Raw genomic sequence first — 20,092 nt, 5'->3', positions numbered from 1 at the left:
AAATAGGCAGGATACATAAACAACAGGAAGCTATATGAAGACAGTGAATATAAACAAGGAAGGACCTCTCCAAGGTGACTGTAAAGCATATTTTTATTTTTATTTATAAAGCAGTTTACAGGTAAAAATACAAATTATACCTAGTGGTTTCATGCTAGTGGAGCAAGAGCAGGGGTCAGCAAAGTTTTTCAGCAGGGGGCCGGTCCACTGTCCCTCAGACCTTGTGGGGGGACAGACTATATTTTGGAAAGAAGAAGAAGAGTTTGGATTTGATATCCCGCCTTTCACTCCCCTTCAGGAGTCTCAAAGCGGCTAACATTCTCCTTTCCCTTCCTCCCCCACAACAGACACTCTGTGAGGTGAGTGGGGCTGAGAGACTTCAAAGAAGTGTGACTGGCCCAAGGTCACCCAGTAGCTGCATGTGGAGGAGCGGAGACACGAACCCAGTTCCCCAGATTACGAGACTACCGCTCTTAACCACTATACCATACTGGCTCTCAAGGAAAAGGAAAAGAACGAATTCTTATGCCCCACAAATAACCCAGAGATGCATTTTAAATAAAAGGACACATTCTACTCATGTAAAAAGTGTTACCATAAAGCACCAATGCTGCAGCAAGCAAAGGCTCCAGCAGCTCAGTCAGCTGCTTGTGGCTGGAAAGCCAAACAGGATGTTTGTGACTGTTGCCATGGAAACAAAGGGGCAGTCCAATCTGAACTGAGCACCGGATGTTAGCTCAGTGTGTGTGTCATATGACCTGTACTGGAAGTACATGGGTGGAGCTTCTTCTTGCTGTTGTCGAGTGCAGACGTGTTTCTCTGTACTGATATGAGAGACAGAAATAAAAGATGTAAATAGTTTTCTGTCTGCTTCTTTCCCCTCCTTGGGGACACCAAAGGGGAGAGAGGGAGATCGGTGTGTTCCTCTCACACATCTGAGATGAATCGCCGGGACCTCGCCTGCTTATCAGCAGAGTGGAGACGCGGGGAGGTCGACAGGAATATCTGCCGGTGCCTACGCTGTGGCACATTCCTCTGACCCATGCAGAATTCCAACAGACCTTATTCTGTTGCTTATTCCCGGACCGTCCGTGGGCTGGATTTAGAAGGCGATTGGGCCGGATTCAGCCCCCGGGCCTTAGGTTGCCTACCCACGATCAAGAGCAATGACACACATGGTCTGCTAGCCAATCTGAACTGAGGGCAAATGGAGTCTATCAATTAAGCATGGTCATCTGTGTTTGACTGAGCATAGGTTTACAATTTGATCCATGAAAATTGTTTCACTCTATGACCAAATCAGAGCACCTGTCCCCAGTGATTTCCAGAATGGCAAGTTGAGAACTGGGCCTCTCAGCCGATTTACTTGATTCCATTTCTCCGCACGCAACAATTTCTATTTTTTGGAATAGCAATCAGGGATCCTATACACATCAGTTTTCAATGCAAGATACCACACTTGGATGCCAGCTGTTAATTTAACATCCCTCTGATCACTCAATATTTTTTTTAAAAAAATATTTTGGAATTTCGCCTTAAAAGTAGTTCTCATTCACTAAAACTGACACCCAGGATTCTGGCAGTTTTTACATATTCTGACACTCAGTTCAAAAGCCTCTCCACTTCAGGTAATCATCCTGAAACCTGAGTATCATATGGATCCTGACAATCTCATTTGATGAGTCCCCTGATGTCTCCTGGAGCTACCCATTTTTTCTGTCTCATCCAAGTTTCTTCTCATTTGTTCATTTGATTATTTTTCATAATTTCAAATAGTCCCCCACTCAAAGCAGTTTCAGGCCAATTAGAAGGGAATGTAATTAATGTAACTTTTTTAGAAAAAAACACTAACTGATGGATTTTTTTATTCCTCCTCCCCTTTTCTGGGTTGTATGTCTTGGCAAAAATATGCCACGCTCCCCAGCTGTCTGAGAATATGTTGATAACCTTCTGCCAACATGCATGTGTGTGTTTACCACACTAGACAGAAATCAATTAACGTACTTTCACTTCCTTTCAGTAATTATTATTATTATTATTATTATTATTATTATTATTATTATTATTATTATTAATTTATACCCCGCCCATCTGGCTGGGCTTCCCCAGCCACTCTGGGCGGCTTCCCAAAAAATATTAAAATACTATAATACATCAAACATTGAAAGCTTCCCTAAACAGGGCTGCCTTCAGATGTCTTCTAAAAGTCTGGTAGTTGTTGTTCTCTTTGACATCTGGTGGGAGGGCGTTCCACAGGGAAGGTGCCACTACCGAGAAGGCCCTCTGCCTGGTTCCCTGTAACTTGGCTTCTCGCAGTGAGGGAAGCGCCAGAAGGCCCTCGGTGCTGGACCTTAGTGTCCGGGTAGAACGATGGGGGTGGAGATGCTCCTTCAGTAGCTGTATTGTCCTGTGTTTTTATGATTACTAATGATGAATGTATTCTTAATCTTTGTTGGAAGCCGCCCAGAGTGACTGGGGAGACCCAGCCAGATGGGCAGAGTACAATTATTATTATTATTATTATTATTATTATTATTATTATTATTATTATTATTATTATTATTATTATTATTATTTTCTGAGTAACCCCATAAAGATCAATGGACCTTACTTCTGAGAATATCTGCCATGGGCTGGGAATTCTAATCTGAGATTGTCATGGCAAAAACTGAAGCAGGGTAATATTTATTCTCGATTTGTTAATCTAGAATCTGGATTTGTTTCTGGCTCCACCCATGGCTAGCGTGCAGCCCCTGTCCGATTACCCCAAAGGGAATGTGTCCCCTTAAAAGATATTGCCATCTCTATTCTACATGGTTGTTGATATCTTCTAGTGCAGGCACCCCCAAACTCGGCCCTCCAGATGTTTTGGGACTACAATTCCCATCATCCCTGACCACTGGTCCTGTTAGCTAGGGATGATGGGAGTTGTAGTCCCAAAACACCTGGAAGGCCGAGTTTGGGGGTGCCTGCACAGTATCTCTGTGTTGTGTTTCATATGTAGAATATAAGAGTTAAGAACATGAAGAAAGTCTCACTGGACTGGATCAAAGACTCGTGTCATCAAGCATTCCGTTTCCAACAGTGGCCGGAAAGATGCTTCTGAGAAGGCCATGGTCACACCATTCTCCCTCCTTATTACTACTACCTAGCATGCTGGGTAAATGTACCCTACTAATCTTAGGCATCGGCTGACAGGAGAAGGTTTTTAGGCAGGAAGGAAATAAGTCAATGATCACTGTATCTTATTTACTTGAGAATTATTTAATGCTGTCGGGAAAGGGTGAGCTTTCTTTTCGGTGCCTGCTAAAAGGGAAACTTCAGCAGCTGAGCTGATGTGCGTGGTACTGATTTTGGAGTTAGTGAAAAATCCAAACACTAAAGCACATCCCTGATACAGTGGTGCCTCGCAAGACGAAAAGAATCCGTTCTGTGATTCTCTTAGTCTAGCGGTTTTTTCGTCTTGCGAAGCAAGCCCATTGACGGATTAGCGGATTAGCGCTATTAGCGCTATTAGCGGCTTTTAGCGGCTTTTAGGGGCTTATCTGCTGATCGGATCAGCTGATAAGCGGCTTAGCAGCTTAGAAAAAGGGGGGGAGGGGAAAAAACCAGCAGGAACTCGCAAGACATTGTTGTCTTGCGAAGCAAGTCCATAGGAAATTCGTTTTGCGAAGCACCTCCAAAACGGAAATCTCTTTCGTCTAGCGAGTTTTCCGTCTTGCGAGGCATTCGTCTTGCGGGGCACCACTGTATAGCAATGTTCGGCCCATAATCATTTTCAGAGCCTTCTTTTCCCATTAATGCAATTTTACTGGCCTAGCAAATGAATGATCATGTCAGCTCACCTGGTATACCTATACAGAGTGCATTACAATAATCCACCTCCTCCCATTGGCATATTAGCTGAAGCTGATAAAAGGCACACTTAAGCACCACAATCCAAAGTTTTGAGGGAAGCAATGGATCAAGCAGCATGGCCAACAGAAATGGAGAAGAAAATGGACTCCGTTCTTAAAGACAACCTTACAAAATTCAGTTTCTTAAACAATATGTTTAGGCAGAGGGTCTTCTCGGTAGTGGCACTCGCCCTGTGCAACGCCCTCCCGTCAGGTGTCAAGAAAATAAACAACTATCTGACTTTTAGAAGACATCTGAAGGCAGCCCTGTTTAGGGAAGTTTCTAATGTTTGATACTTTATTGCTTTTTTATTCTGTTGGGAGCCGCCCAGAGTGGCTGGGGGAACGCAGCCAGATGGGTGGGGTATAAATAAATAAACTATTATTGTTGTTGTTGCTATTATTATTATTATTATTATTATTATTATTATTATTATTATTATTATACCAAAACACAGACATCCTTCAGAAGGTACACTTTCCCCCAAAATTGCAATGCAATTCTCTGGCCAAGCAATGTGTAGAAAAAATGCATATATTAGACGAAAGAGTGAACCTCTCATTTTTCTAATCTTAAGTTCCTCCATTTCTGCAAGAACTTGTGAAGAAGAAAACTCCATTAGTTCCACTCTGTTGCTATGTAATGCTCTGGTAACTTTAGTTCAATGACAGAGCACCTACTTTGCATGCAGAAGGTTCCAGGTTCGGTCCCCAACATCTCAAGGCAAGCATTTTGGTTTGCCAAATAGAATGATTCCTCTCTACCTACCCTTGTGCACACTGTTCTGGAGGTTCTTTGAACTTCCCTGAACAAATTTTGGGGTCCATGGGGTGAGTGGGGAGAAGGAGAGGGGAGAGACCCATTTTCTGTCTCGCTAGAGTGGTGCATGCTCTAGTTATCTCCCGCTTGGACTACTGCAATGCATTTTACGCGGGGCCACCTTTGAAGGTGAACCGGAAAGTACAACTAATCCAGAATGCGGCAGCTAGACTGGTGGCAGGGAGCGGCTGCCAAGACTATATAACACCGGTCCTGAAAGGCCTACGTTGGCTCCCAGTACGTTTCTGAGCACAATTCAAAGTGTTGGTGCTGACCTTTAAAGCCCTAAACGGCCTTGGACCAGTATACCTGAAGGAGCGTCTCCACCCCCATCATTCTGCCCGGACACTGAGGTCCAGCTCCAAGGGCCTTCTGGCAGTTCCCTCACTGTGAGAAGCGAAGAAACTAGGCAGAGGGCCCTGTGGAACGCCCTCCCATCAGATGTCAAGGAAAGAAACAACTATCTGACCTTTATAAGACATCTGAAGGCAGCCCTGTTTAGGGAAGTTTTTTAATGTTTGATGTTTTATTGCGTTTTTAATATCCTGTTGGATATTAAAATCAATGGGGAGGCCTGGCCACATTGGCGGGGTATGTAATAAATTATAGTAGTAGTAGTAGTAGTAGTAGTAGTAGTAGTAGTAGTAGTAGTTATTTCACAAACAGAAGTCTTTGCTTGGGCTTCTGCTGAAAGGACTCATTAGTTGAATCCCACCCTAGAGTGAGGCAGGAACTCACAGACCATCTAGTGCAACCTCACAATATGGTAGGAAATCCACTGCTATAGGCTTCCTGATTGGTGGCCATTCAGACCCTCCTTAAAAATATTGAATGAACGAGAGTCTACCAGCTCCCAAGACAGCCTGTTCCACTGTTAAAGAGCTTATACCGTCTGAATATACTTCCTAATATTTTGTTTTAAAGCATTTACTTTAATTTGGACCTGTTGGTTAGGTCCTACCTTTGAGAGCAAGAGAAGAAAAAATTTGTCCCAGGTTTACGTTGTGTTTATAGGCATTGCAGTATCTGTTTACAACAGGATTGATATGAGATGCACTGGGATGTGTAGCACAACAGCACAGGAAACAGGATAGAGATTTGGCTTGGGCCTACATTGAATGAAGCTGCAGTTGTGCCTGTTTTGCTGATAATAAAATTATTTGAAATTAACTTCTGGTAACAGGCTGCTTCTTTTGTATTTATACTCCTTCAAAGGAGATAGAAATCAAACCTAAAAATCCATAAAAATTATCTTCTGAAATCAGGTCAGGTCACATCCTTTTCAGTGTTGAGTTGCCATTTTTTGGATTATACCTCCATTAACCTTTCTTTAATCAGTTTCACACTGTAATGTTCCTCGCTATTTCTCTATGGAGAATGCCGACCCGAAAGAGTTTCAAGTGTACAGAGAGACTTAAAATGGCAAAATACCTCTAATGAGACCTCTTCTAACAAACTTTAATTACTAATTGGAATGCTAAACAGTCTTTTATATGCAGAGGACCTTGTTATAATAGACCAAGATTAAAAGGTTTATAAAAGAGATACATATAAATTACCTGTAAAAGAGGTGGTTGTTACCTGTATAAAGATCAAAGTGAATGAAAGATGCTCTGTTCATTGCCTTGTGTGTGTAACATCCCTTTTAAGATGAAAGCATTTGGTAGACATCAAGATCCTGTAAGAACATAAGAAGAACTGGTCCATGGATGGAAAGCTGGGTAGCTCAGTTGGTTAGAGAATGCTGTTGATAATGCGAAGGTGGCAGGTTCAATCTTCTTATGGGACAACTGCATATTCTTGCATTAGGTAAAGGTAAAGGACCCATGGACAGTTAAGTCCAGTCAAAGGTGACTATGGTGTTGCAGTGCTCATCTCGCTTTCAGGCCGATGGAGCCGGCGTTTGTCCACAGGCAGCTTTCCGGGTCACGTGGCTGGCATGACTAAACCACTTCTGGTGCAACGGGCCACCGTGACAGAAACCAGAGCGCACAGAAATGCCATTTACCTTCCCGCCGCAGCAGTACCTATTTATCTACTTGCACTGGCATGCTTTTGAGCTGCTAGGTTGGCAAGAGCTGGGACAGAGCAATGGGAGCTCACCCCGTTGCGGGGATTTGAACCGCCGAACTTTCGATCGGCAAGCCCAAGAGGCTCAGTGGTTTAAACCACAGCGCCACCCACTGTGACGTTAACATATGAGAGTACTGGAGGTGAAATGGTTAAACAGGTTACCCAATCAGGACCTAGGGGTGGAGTCAGAAGTACTATAAAAGCAGCTCTGGGAGGGACAAAGGGAGGAGTTCGTTGGGAGTTGGGTGGTTGGTTGGAGTGGGAGTGAATTGGGATAGAGTCTGTGGGTAGGTTGAGTTAGTGTATCGAAATAAGCTGAGTCAGGAACAGTTAGAGGCTAGGAAGACAAGTAAATATCTGAGAGGTGGTTTAGTGAGTGAGAGCAGGTAGCGGAAGTTATAGGTCTGGATAGGCACCCCATGACTGTAACTGACCGATACCATTTATGAAACCACACGCTTGTTAAACTGCAATAAATAAACTGAAGTTTATGTTCCAGTTTAACCCTGACTGGACTCAGTATTGTCCCAGGTAGGGCCTGGGTGGTGGCAGTGAGAAATAAAGTGGTGGCACAGGGATCAATAGATGGTGAAACGTACGGGGACCCTGTGTGATTGCCACACCCATGTCCCATTCCTGGATTGTAGGGGGTTGGACTCAGGGTCTCTTCCAACTCTATGATCTGGTCCAGCATTCTGTTCTTACAATGGCCAACCAGATGGCTATACTTTGCTGTCCTTTAAGGAGAAAGTGTGGGGTAGAAATGGAATAAATAAATAATTCTATGGAGAATCAAGAAGCAGGGCCTCTGTGCAACCGCACTCTCTGCCAACTGGTATTCAGGAGCATGCTGCCTCTGATAGCAGAGATAGTACATCATTTAAAATTCTGTTCATCTTAAAAATGTGCATCTTTTAAAAGTGGTATTGAAATATCCTTGTCATCTTGGAACCTTTTCTCCCCTGAGAGCAAGGGAAGCCCAAGCAAGCATCTTTACCTGGGGAGGAGAGTGAGAAAGGGGTAGAAACATCTTCACAGACAATTGACACTGGTGTGCTCACATGTTTTCTAAGTCTCCAGTCTGGGAAGAAAAGTTCTATTATTTCAATAAATTAAGAAGTTGTCAAGCAACTTTCTTGCAGGGGGAATTTGAAAGGGACTTGGGTATGTGTATTCTGTGGAGGATTAACTTTGATCTTTTCCATTTCTAAGGGAATCTGATTCAAGCCTTTAAAGGGTTCAATATAGTACATTACCTTTTATGAGCTTCCTTGAAGTATATCTCTTCAGAAAGTGGGTTCAAAGAAATGACAAGTACATGTAGTATCCCTTCCCTGTATTGGAAATGCCATTAGTGGAAGGAAACAGTTATGAGTGTGGTCTCTTGAAATTCCTCTTCATCTGGCCAGAATTTTAGCATTCAAAGGCCATTGATTCAAAGAAAGCATATGTTGAGATTTAAGGCAGAAATATAGGGCACAACATTGATCTGGCACGGTGGTGGTTCATGCACAGCTTTCCAGTTGTTAATAATTGCCACAGCCCAAAATCCCAGGAGTCTGTATGATCTGATCCAAAGAGATATCAATAGACTAGGCTAACGATATCTGAAGGACTGCATTCTCCCATAAGCTTACATACCCTCCAACATTTCTCCAATGAAAATAGGGATGTCGTATTCAATAATAATAATAGTAATTTTCCTATTTATACCCCGACCATCTGACTGTGTTGCCCCAGTCACTCTGGGTGACTTCCAACACATATAAAAACATATTAAACATTAAAAAAAACTCTATACAGGACGGCCTTCAGTTGGCTCAGGGGTTGAATAACTCCATACCCTTCCAATGAAAATTGGGACGTCCTAAGGAAAATAAAGACGTTCCAGAATCAAATCAGAATCTGAGATGACTTCTGTAAATCTGGGACTGTTCCTGGAAAATAGAAACACTTGGAGGGTCCGAGATTAATTAAGACCTGTGGAGGCCCTTCTTCCCTATGCTCAGAGGCTAAGCAAGTAACCTTCAGGGAAGGGACTTTCGTGTGATGGTACCCCAGTCATGGACTCACTTCCTCAACATTTACTAGGCACCAACATCTTTAGGTGTCAGGCCAAGTCATGCTTTTCACTTGAGCTTCTAATACTCAGGCTCTATTTAATATGTAGCAGAATGGGGAGCATTTCTGTTGTTGTTCTGTAAATGAACCAGCACGAGACTTTAAGCATATGCATTTCTTCCCTTTGTGTATGAGAGACTGAAACTTTCTGATTTACTAACACAACACACACACTACAAGTGTCCCAGAAAAACCGGGACATTCCATCCCTGCCCCCTCAGAGCACATCAGCCATTTTGGGTCCCGTGATCTCACACGATTTCATGTTGAGATCTCGCCCCCTCTCAAAGCCCTTATTTTGGGCTCCGTGGTCTTGCATAGGTCACGTGACTCATACCAGAACACAGATCGGAAGACACACGTCCCAGTTTTGGGACTCAACGTGTTGGAGGGTGTGACACCACTGTTTGTTGTGGCATCTGAGCTTCAACCAAAACACAACTTGTAAACAAGTCAAGGTAGCGGCCTGTTATGAGTAAAGAAATTGTGGTTTGAAGAAACCAGCTATGGTTGCTCTGAAAGTTCGGCAGGAAAACTTTTCAGCAAAAAAATGAAGCTTTTATGGAAGCTGAGAGACATCTCTCTTTTTTCCCCAGTACATTTTTATTCAAATTACACAAAGAAAATATACAAATAAACATACCGCTAAACATATCAGTATACATGTAAGTACATATTTACATAATTTATTATTTCCCTTCCCCAAATTATACAAAAAATCATAAAAAAGAAAAAGAAAATCATAATATTTCGGGCTCTGCCGAGCCCTGGACTCCCCTCCACCCTTTTGGTAAGTATCAAATAAATTCCACAATCACGTATTTTGTTTTTATTCTTAAAAGTTAATCACTCACTGTTAGATTTATTCCAACCCCGCCAGTTTCCTCTACGAATTGGTTCCGATATAATTCCAATATTTATTCCAATTTTTTTGAAATTTCTGTTCATCTTGGTCTCGTATTCTACCTGTTAGTCTAGCAAGCTCGGCATAGTTTGCCATTTTGACCTGCCAATCCTTTATACTGGGTATGGTTTCCATTTTCCAGTTTTGTGCCAACATAATTCTTGCAGCTGTGGTGGCATGAAGAAATATGTTCTTATCTTCTTTTCTAATTTCTTTACCCATCATTCCTAGCAGAAAGGCTTCAGGTCTTTTGGGAAAAGTGTATTTAAGTATTTTTTTAAGCTCGTTATAAATTAGTTCCCAAAAGCCTTTCACTTTATTACATGACCACCACATGTGATAAAAGTCGCCTTCTGCTTCACCACATTTCCAACATCTTTTATTCTTTAACCTATACATTTTAGCCAATTTCACCGGCGTGTGATACCACCTATATATCATTTTCCAGATATTTTCCCTCAGTGCCATACACGCCGTAAACTTTATACTACTGTTCCACAGTTCCTCCCACCATTCAAAGTCAAGATTATGGCTGATGTCTATTGCCCATTTAATCATTGCCTCCTTCACCTCCTCGTCTTTTGTGTACCACTCCAGTAGCATATCATATATCCTAGACAGTATTTTATTTTTACCTTCGACTACCTCCACGTGGAACTTAGATTTTTTGTCTTCAAAGCCCAGTTTCTTTTTATCTTTTTTTAACAAATCATTCACCTGGTGGTATTGCAACCAGCCAGTGAATAAGTTTTTTATCTCTTTGTAGGGTCTAAGTTTGTTCCCTTGTTCTGTTTTAGTTATAAGTTCTTCATAGGTGGCATTCTTCTCTTCCATATTTGTTTTCCTAATCGTTAACACCTCTAATGGTGAGATCCACCAGGGAGTCTTCCTTTCCAGGAGATTTTTATTTCTCTTTCCCATACCTGGTATATTGGTCCCCTAAAAATATGATTTAGGAAGCCCCTATGAACCTTCACCTTTTCGTACCACAGGTACGAATGCCATCCGTACCTGTTATTGAAGCCCTCCAAATCTAGTATATCTCTATTTTCCAATCTTATCCAGTCTTTTAGCCACAATAAAGACGCGGCTTCATAATATAGACTCAAGTCCGGTAAGGAAAAGCCTCCTCTTTCCTTTTTGTCCGCGGTCTTTTTCCCTGCCAGATATATCTTGCCAGGGCTCTCTGCCATTCCGGAAGCTGAGAGACATCTCAGAGAAGTGAAAGGAACTGGCTTGTGACTGCTGTTTGGAGCATTTCTGGAGTATGATCACCTGCCAGAGAAGCTTTAAATTCTCAGGTGCTTTGTTTTTGCTCCCCATTACAGCGCTGAGGTAGGAGGCAACTTTCCCATGCCAGCACTGCAAAGGGAAACCAGAACACTGGAACCCCTTATCCTCTGCCCTCTCTGTGTGTGTCTCCCTGTGTCTGCCTTCCCTCTCTGCCGAGTATGTGCATTTGTGTTCGCTGGCTTGTCCAAATCTTGGTGCACCTGCCTGCCTGTATGTATATATCCTATTTATTGTGCGTGTACGCGCACACTGGTATATGTGAATTTGCATTGGGCATGCTCACTTTGGCCACACCCACCAGTGACAAGCAAGCCTTGGAGGGGCGGCCAACCCTGAATTAGGATTGAACCCCCCCCCCCACACACACACATGGTCTGGCATGAAAAGCCCACTGTGAGAATATTTTTCAGAACAGCATGGCTCAGACCAAGGAGGAAACTGAAAGACAATTAAGAGGAAATCGATGATATGCTGGGGAAAGCAAAACTCACTGGGAAACCTTCATATATAGAACAGATCAGGGTGAATGGCAAATAACCTTTAGCAATACCAAGATTTCAGTGTGGCTTAAGGGAAGTAGGACAAAGCAAATGTCCCATATATTTCTCTCATCTCTCTTCTCAGCATATTCCTTCAGCCCAGCATATTCTGCCCTACTCTAATTCTTTCCATTCTTCGAAATATTGATCTGGATCCAAGACAAGCTAGCGGCATTTAGGGGCCATTGAAATCACCAGACTTCTGTTAGTCTTGGCTACTTTTCCATGCTGACCAATGTGCTTTGCTTCCAGTCCATAATTTCCTTTTTGGCAATATTCTGGCTCTATCCAAGGAGCTGGGAAATGGGTGCGGAGTGTGTTGACGCTGAAATTAGATTACAAAATTGCAAACATTAACTCTTCTGCTTTTTCTGCATATAGTCATATTAGTCTGCATAGCAGGAAACTACTGGACTTTTGTTAGGGTTATTACATTTCTCACCACATTTAAGTGCATGAATGAAGAACGATTGGGTTTCACTAAGGAAAATGGATTTTGACTGTGGAGAGGAAATTTATTTTGCTTTGTCTCGGGAATGAGATAAATGGATTGGTGAGGAACTGATTGTGAGAAGAATTGATTGGAAAAATAGGTAGACACTCGATATTTAGGAAATATACTATGTGTGCTCTAGTGACTGGTGAGAACCAAAGAGAAATTATTATTGATTAGAATTACATTTGTCTAGAGGCAAAAGGGGTTGATTCTGTGCTTTTGCTTTGCTTCGTCTTTTAGGGTGGTGGAAATTATTTTCATTATGCATACAAATACTTCAGTTTTATGGACACTTATTTTGGAGGACGTGCTGCGAGGCACATGCTAAGTGGGAGAAAGAGAAAATGGGAACAATCTTAAAGTGACAGAATATCTAATGGTGAATCAACAGGGTGGAGCACCTCCCCGATGACTAATGTTTGCCACATTTGGTACTTTTTTGGCAAGTTCTTAAAGATCACCTCATCTGTCTCCTGAGAAATCTCTATGCGGGACAAGAAGCTACAGTTAGAACTGGATATGGAACAACTGATTGGTTCAAAATTGAGGAGGAATTAAATAACCTTTTATTGAGGGTGAAAGAGGAGAGCGCAAAATATGGTCTGAAGCTCAATATCAAAAAAACGAAGATCATGGCCACTCAGCCCATCACCTCCTGGCAAATAGAAGGGGAAGAAATTGAGGCAGTGAGAGATTTTACGTTCTTGGGCTCCATGATCACTGTAGATGGTGACATCAGCCATGAAATTAAAAGACGCCTGCTTCTTGGGAGAAAAGCAATGACAAACCTAGACAGCATCTTAAAAAGCAGAGACATCACCTTGCCAACAAAGATCCGTATACTTAAAGCTATGGTTTTCCCAGTAGTGAAGTATGGAAGTGAAAGCTGGACCATAAAGAAGGCTGATCGTGAAAGAATTAATGCTTTTGAATTATGGTGCTGGAGGAGACTCTTGAGAGTTCCGTGGACTGCCAGAAGATCAAACCTATCCATTCTGAAGGAAATCAGCCCTGAGTGCTCACTGGAAGGACAGATCGTGAAGCTAAGGCTCCAATACTTTGGCCACCTCATGAGAAGAGAAGACTCCCTGGAAAAGACCCTGATGTTGGGAAAGATGGAGGGCACAAGGAGAAGGGGACGACAGAGGACGAGATGGTTGGACAGTGTTCTCGAAGCTACTAACATGAGTTTGACTAAACTGTGGGAGGCAGTGGAAGACAGGAGTGCCTGGCGTGCTCTGGTCTATGGGGTCACGAAGAGTCGGACACAACTAAACGACTAAACAACAACAACAAAGTTTAGAGGAAAGGCAAGTAGAGGGTGACATTATAGAAGTTTATAGAATTAAGCATGGCATGGAGAAAGCGGATAGAGAACAGTCATAACACTAGAAGCAATGGACATCCAATGAAGATGAATGTTGGAAGATTTAGGACAGATACAAGAAAGTGCTTCTTCATGCAGAACATAGCCAAATTGTGGAACGTTGCCCCCACAGGAGGCACAGAGAGCCACCATCATAGATAGCTCTGAAAGAGAATCAAGCAAAATTTAATGAAGGACAAGACTTTTTTTATGGCTACAAGCATGATATCTATGCTCTTTCTCCACAGCTGGAGTCAACAATGCTTCTGAAGAACAGTTGCTGGAAACCATGAGAGGTGAAAGTCCTCTTTGGTCATATTCTGTTCTTTGGTTTCCCACAGGCATGTAGAGAATGGGATGCTGGACTAGACGAGACATGATCCAGCAAGCTATTGTGATGTTCTTAGGATGAGCTTTCGATTAGTATCCAAATTTCCATAACCGAGGAAGGGGTTTCCTCTATATTTCACCTGCTGGTTAATATTTCTTCATACAAATGCACAATATGTACATGTATATTAAGAAATATTTCACAGGCCATTGGATCTCAAAACTTTACAGTATTTTGGCTGTGTGTCTGTGCTACTAGTAAGTTGAGAATGCCAGCAGAAATGGGAAATGAGGTCCTATTTTAATTCAAGTGCCCACTGGGCACACAGGTACCATATTAACATCTTTCCATTAACCTCAGACTTGACCCAGAGACTATTCTCTGTAGTCAGCATGGCTTCATTATGAGGCCTTCACTGCATAAAACCCAACAGAAATGGTGTCAAGGTGCACCTGCTTCTATTACAAAATAGCCCCCTGGGTGGTTAGTGAAACCAGATTATTTCATTTTTTGGCCATTCCATGAATTTTGAATATGGTTATATCAAAACATAATATATTGCCATCATTGTTGTCATCATTATCATCATGAATCAGTTCAACAGCTTTGCTTGTTGTTGTTTATTTTGGAGGGGAGGGTAAAATTTCCAGGGTGAAGTAACACCTTCATTTTAGGGTCTATTAGGAACACCCTAAGAAACTTTGTAAAACCGCTGGGACATAAATTGAACATCTTCTAGATAGCTAATTATTGTTTATTGCTCGCTTGGGAGTGATATCGTTCAGGGAGCTGCTCAAGTGGAAATATTTATGCTAATCAGTTTCTATTTTCACAATCCTCTAGGATTAGGCATCTTTTGGTTTAGGCATCTATATAGGTTTAGTCATTTATATGGTACTTCAGCAGAAACATTTTCAAAATACTTTCTTCTACAGTGATCAAGCTAAAGCCAGGAGTTTGAAGATTTTGCTGATCATACGCACAGTTGTCAGGGCTTAGTATGAGTCAAGGCTTTCAGTTGCTTAGCCCTAGAAAGTCACCCGCCGCCGCCCCCAATCCTAGGGGTCAATTTTGAGGCATGTCATCAGAATGAAGAATAATTTTATTTAAATCTACATGAGGGAGAGTCCCAAAATATCATATTACATTGGCACTTTTCATTTTGGTAAGATTTTAAATTTACATATGCAGTAATAATATACAGACATGTCCCCAGACCAGAGTAACATGGGCTCCGTAAATTCCATGGCTGTGTGCTTTATGGCAACAGTCATTTTAGAATAGGGGTGAGGAACCTTTTCCCCTTTGAGGCTTATTTTCCTCTGGGATAATTGATTGAGCACTGCATGCCAGTGGTAGGTGGGGCTGGAGCCAAATTAGGTGGCATCAAAGTCTCTCTCTCTCTCTCTCCCTCTCCCTCTCTCTCTCTCTCAGGTGATATATATATATTCACACACACAGAGAGAAGTACACAACCCTTTATCCATAACTCATCCATTCACTCTTATTCACAATCCAGCCAGCCATTATCCACTCACCCCACACTTTCTCACACCCTTATCCCCCTATTGTGTGCCAACACCCCATGATCCGTGGTCCCTAGTGGATAAATAAAACACACAAACAAGCAGATTTTGGTTTATGGATTCAAATAGGCCACAACTTTATTGGTTACAGATGTGAGTGGTTTGGCTTAGGCATAGGGTGAAGCCAGGCTATATCTCAACTCCCACCCATCTACTGGGAGTTCAATTAAGGGTAAAGTAAAAGGTAAAAAAGTAAAGGATTCCTGGATGGTTAGGTTCAGTCAAAGGCAACTATGGGGTTGCGGTGCTCATCTCGCTTTCAGGCCGAGGGAGCCAGCATTTGTCCACAGACAAGTTTCCTGGTAATGTGGCCAGCATGACTAAACTGCTACTGGTGCAACAGGACACCATGATGAGTGCCAGAGGACACAAAAACACTGTTTACCTTCCTGCTGCAGTGGTACCTATTTATCTACTTGCACTGGTGTGCTTTCGAACTGCTAGGCTGGCAGGAGCTGGGACAGAGCAACAGGATCTCACCCTGTTGCAGGGATTCAAGCAGCTGACTTTCCGATCAGCAAACCCAAGAGGCTCAGTGATTTGGACCACAGCTCCACCCGTGTCCTGAATAAACAAGCATACACTCACTGATCCACTATACAATCACTCACCCACTATTGTGAGACTCAAAGCAATGAAGATGATGGCTTTCCAGCTGTTGCCATTGGCTGTGTGTTTCTTGTGATGTCACAAAAGCACTTGACAAATGAGTGGTTATAAAAGCAGGCCAAGGGGAAAGCCCTTTTCTGTTTCCAGCAGGACACACCCAGCAATGGATGTGACATTCAGCACTGCCCAGATTTCTTCCACTTGTCTTAGGGTCTCCGGTCTGAATTTGTGCAGCGTTTACTCCATAGGCTTTTCTTCTCCTGGAGATGTCCCACAAGGCAGTGGGTATGGATTGTTCCTCAGGGTTTACTCCCAAAGCCTTTCTTATGAATGAGTGTAGCTGCAGTCAGTGGTGGTTTATGATCAGAGTTTTCCTTGCCCTAGATGAGCTACCTTGCCAGGTAATAATAATAATAATAATAATAATAATAATAATAATAATAATAATTAATTATTTGAACCCCACCCATCTGGCTGGGTTTCCCCAGCCACTCTGGGCAGCTCCCAAAATAATAATAATAATAATAATAATAATAATAATAATAATAATAATAATAATAATAATAATAATAAACGTCCCTAAATTGGTTGATGTTATGGCTTGGTCTCTCCCACAAATGTGAGACGACTCTGGCTGTTAATTATTTCAGATTCATTGCTAAAACAACAACCTAGGATGGAGCTCCTCTACTCATCGCCCTCCCCAGAAGATGGAGTTGCCCGGACTGAGCTCCTCCCCCTTTCCCAGCACGGAAGCCCCCACCTTCTCTTCCTGTATCTTTCGCGCTTCTCGGCCACTTTTGAGATCCTAGGAGATTTGGGAGAGAATGCTTCCTGCATTCCAATGTCTGGCTCCCTATTGGAGCTCTCACACAACTGCCTGTCACTCTGGCCCTGTTTTACTTCTCCCCTTTGTTCAGAGCTCAGATGACAGCTGCTCTCCCCCTCCTCTCTGCTTTCCGCTGCTAACTGTCCTCTCCCTATGCCTGCTTCTTCTCCTCCTGTCAGCATCTGAGCTTCGCTGGCAGTTGATAAGCCTCATCTTCCCCTCATTTCAGTACATTCAGTAACCGCCTTCTTGACCACTGGACCCACTAATGGTCTCGTCTGCTTAATCTGCTGGAGCCTGTCTTCCCACACAGGGGAAATCCCTAACACACCAAGGGTTTGACACCCATCAGCTATCCTCTCCTGGTTTAGCCAGCCAGTTGAAGCCATTCCCGGGGTGTGGCCGCTGTTGCATGCTGGTGGCTTATAGGAGCCACAGGTGAGAGCTGAGTGCAGGGTAGGGACCAAAGGTCTACCCAGAAGGAGCATGATATTCCCTCCACCAGAGATACTGCTCCTTTCCTAATGCTTCAGGCACCAGTGTGACCTTTTTTTGTACAATTTAGGCATGAGAGAGGGGATAAATTATCAGCACCTTGTTACAGAAAGAGAATTGACACCCTCAAATAGTTAACTGAAATTCTCCTCTCCACCCAAAGGAGCAGAATTCCCCATCCTTTCGTGGGGAATGAATTGTCTCTTGAAAATGTAGAGGGGATTTATTTTTTTCCTACAGCAATACTAAAGCTTTAGTTACTCAAGAGACTTGCAGGTCTTATGAAAAGAATCGATATTGAGGCCTTATACTCTGCTAGACAGGGAGGAAATGCCCACAGGACAATACACAGAGACAATACCAACACATGTAGCTAAACATGACGGTTGTGCACAGACTGTATATTTATAATGCATTGAAACCACATTATTTTCCTCAAGGAATCCTGGATACTGTAGTTTACCCCTCAAAGAGCTACAGGTCCCAAAAACCTGAACAAACTACGGATTATTTGGGGGAAGTAATGTGCTGTTTTTGTACGGTGTGTCTGCAGCCCAACTCTCTTCATCACACCTGTTCCCATTGCAGAAGTCACAAGCCACTGATCAGCTTAAAAAGCTGTATTTCAGCTATGGGGACTGTTTCAGGTGAGAAGAGATGTATTGCATGAAATCTCCAATGATACGGCCTAAAATAAAATAGTCACATTACATTTTCAGATGAATAAACAATGAGACTCTCAACCAAGCAGTTGTTTGGTAGATCCTCTCTACCAAGCAACAATTTCCAGAGTTCCATGTGAAGATGAAATGACTATAAAAGTGGCATAAGTCTCCATTTTACTATAAAGCCTTTAGAAGACATCTGAGAGCAGCTCTATATGGGGAAGCTTTTAATGTGCAATGTTTATTATGTTTTTATATATATTGAAAGCTGCCCAGAGTGGCTGGGGAAACCCAGTCTGATGGGCACTGTATAATAATAATAATAATAATAATAATAATAATAATAATAATTGCATTTGTTTTCACAGTTCAGCCCTATGCAGATTAAGGTGTGCTTAAACCTATTGAAACTTTTTGGAGTAAACGTGACTAACTTTGAATGCATTTGGAGCCTTTTGGTGTACAATCGTATACCAAAATCTGATTTCTTTTGACAAATTGTGGGCAAGCTACAGTAAGAGAAATCAAGGAGAGTAATCCACATTGGTAAATGTTGTTTATAATCGCCGTGTTTCATCACTCTGCAGCCTCCATTTCCTTGCTGCCTTACTTGTGAAAGGCTTGCACCCAACTTCTTAATTTTCAACTCATTCCATGTAACACAAATGAGAGAGCACAGCAGTTAAAACTTAACGAATGGAGGAGTCCTGACAACAGCAGCTATGTCCAGAGCCATAGGAATAAATCTCCATTAGTGTCAAGCCACTCGTTTTCACCACTGAGACTCGATTTTAAAAATGAGGGAAATTAATCAGGATTTAGTGTAAACATAAAGTTTAGTAGGAAATCATCTTTCCAGAAAGAATACTTTAAGACATTCCATGAGTGGATAAGTTAATGTGAGTAAAAAAACTCAGGACAGAGTGGAAAGAAGGGGGGAAAAACTTAATTTGGATAAGCACAATATCATGTGTCCAGCACTGCCTCTGCCACGAGTCCCTCGGCTGGGGGTTGGGGGGACAAGGGGTAGGGGGAGCAGCCACCGCCATTCCTGAAGAGATTCTGAGGTGGGGGCAGGCAATCCATGGCAGAAGAGGAGGGGTCCATCTAGCCATCTCTCTCTCTCTCTGTATCTTTGCCTCCCTCAGGGCTCACAATGTCCTACCTGCAAAGGAGCAAGGGAGGCATCCGCCATGTTTAGAAGGTCAGAGTCACTGCAATGGTGGGAGGAAGACATGCAGACTGTAGAGAGGGTTTGGGTTTTTCAGCCAACCTACAGAAACCCGAATTTCCTTTGTCAGCAGGTAATCTTTATCAGGTAAAAAAAGGTAAAAGGCAAAGGACTCCTGGATGGTTAAGTTATGTCAAAGGCGACTGTGGGGTGTGGCACTCATCTCACTTTTCAGGCCGAGGGAGCCGGCGCTTGTCTACTGACAGCTTTCTGGGTCATGGGGCCAGCATGACTACACCGCTTGTGGCACAAGAGAACATCACGACGGAAGCCAGAACACATGGAAATGCCATTTACTTTCCCGCCGCAATGGTACCTATTTATCTAATTGCACTGGTGTGCTAGGTTGACAGAAGCTGGGACAGAGCAACGGGAGCTCAACCCGTCATGGGGATTCGAACCACCGACCTACAGATCGGCAAGTCCAAGAGGCTCAGTGATTTAGACCACGGTGCTGCCCACATTTACCACACCAGCACAAGATAGTTTGATTCTTGTTTGAAAGAATCCTTAGGTTAAATCCCTGACTGTTTATGTCTACCTAGATAAATATGTTCCATTATCAAGAAGTGGGGAATGTAAGAACTTGTAATTTCCCTGATCTGTTAGTGTGAAAAGCATAGAACTAAATAAAATATGTCCATACTCTGTTTTCAGTTGCATTCCTCAGTGGAGACATTGTCTGTGGTTGTATAAATCTGAAGGCATCTCATATATATTTTATCAGAGTCAAGGATCCTAATAATTCAAAACCAAGGTAATTAAAGAAAGAACATTTTTAGTTCACGTGTATAGCCTCCAAAACTGGGGTGGGAGGAAGAAAGCCACTGTTTTTCTA

The 20,092-nt window shown here is 42.6% G+C and overlaps 1 long non-coding RNA gene across 1 annotated transcript; it reads left to right on the top strand.

Annotated features, from left to right (window-relative positions):
- The first annotated feature begins 16,241 nt into the window (after positions 1-16,241).
- Positions 16,242-18,101, top strand: LOC308596955. Its single transcript, XR_014012756.1, has 2 exons — positions 16,242-16,435; positions 16,685-18,101. It is a non-coding gene; the product is annotated as an uncharacterized lncRNA (long non-coding RNA).
- Positions 18,102-20,092: the final 1,991 nt, after the last annotated feature.

Source organism: Podarcis bocagei (genome assembly GCF_964188305.1).
Source record: "Podarcis bocagei genome assembly, chromosome: 11".
Lineage (NCBI taxonomy): Eukaryota > Metazoa > Chordata > Lepidosauria > Squamata > Lacertidae > Podarcis > Podarcis bocagei.
The sequence above is the reverse complement of the archived record's forward strand: the minus strand, read 5'-3'. Positions and strand labels throughout refer to the sequence as shown.